The 923-nt window shown below is 40.6% G+C and overlaps 1 pseudogene; it reads right to left on the minus strand.

Annotated features, from left to right (window-relative positions):
- Positions 1-212: 212 nt before the first annotated feature.
- Positions 213-331, minus strand: LOC128247148 (5S ribosomal RNA; annotated as a pseudogene).
- Between the last annotated feature and the right edge of the window lie 592 nt (positions 332-923).

A 923-nucleotide genomic window follows, 5' to 3' on the forward strand; every position in this document is an offset into this window, starting at 1 on the left:
ATATATATATATATATATATACATATACATATATACGACGGGCTTCTTTCAGTTTCCGTCTACCAAATCCACTCGCAAGGCTTTGGTCGGCCCGAAGCTATAGTAGAAGACACTTGCCCAAGGTGCCACGCAGTGGGACTGAACCCGGAACCATGTGGTTGGTAAGCAAGCTACTTACCACACAGCCATTCCTGCGCCTATAAAGTGTGGGATGCTTACAGCACCTAGGTTTCCCAAGCGGTCACCCATCTAAGTACTCACTAGGCTCGACGTTGCTTAACTTCAGTGATCGGACGAGAACCGGTGCTCTCAGCCTGATATGGCCGTAAGAAAATATTACTGTTATTTCATGTAGGACAAACAACTACGTAGTAACTCACTCATGGGTTTGTTGGAACTGAAGTAATAGTTAGTAATGGTGGTTAAAGTTGTTGTCATTTAAGCCACGATTAACCCTGATCGAGCATGCTTCTGATCAAATGTATTGCTGCTGTGAACTTCCCCTCTTGTTATATATCATGACATACATAGTCTAATCTATTGTAGATTATTTAGGAGATAAAATTATAAAATCGGCATAAATAACCTAAGCTGGATATGCATCAGCGCAATAATTGTATATCTAGGAAGAAAAACAAGGCAATATAACAAAAATAACGAACAGTACAAAGACAATGTGTGGGGGGCGTGTGTGTGCGTGCGTGTGTGTGTGTGTGTGTGTGTGTGTGTGTGTGTGTGTGTGCGTGTGTGTGCGTGTTTGTGTGTAAATGCACTGTGAAAAATAGGAACATAAGAAAAATCGACGTTTCGGACAGTTACCTTTTGCCAAAATAGGAAAAGAAAAATGAAACACTGGAAGGAAAATACAAGATTGAGTCATAAATAAAGCATAATGGAACGCAAGCAAGATTTGATCAAGGTAT

The sequence above is a fragment of the Octopus bimaculoides genome, chromosome 2 (assembly GCF_001194135.2).
Source record: "Octopus bimaculoides isolate UCB-OBI-ISO-001 chromosome 2, ASM119413v2, whole genome shotgun sequence".
NCBI classification, from domain to species: domain Eukaryota; kingdom Metazoa; phylum Mollusca; class Cephalopoda; order Octopoda; family Octopodidae; genus Octopus; species Octopus bimaculoides.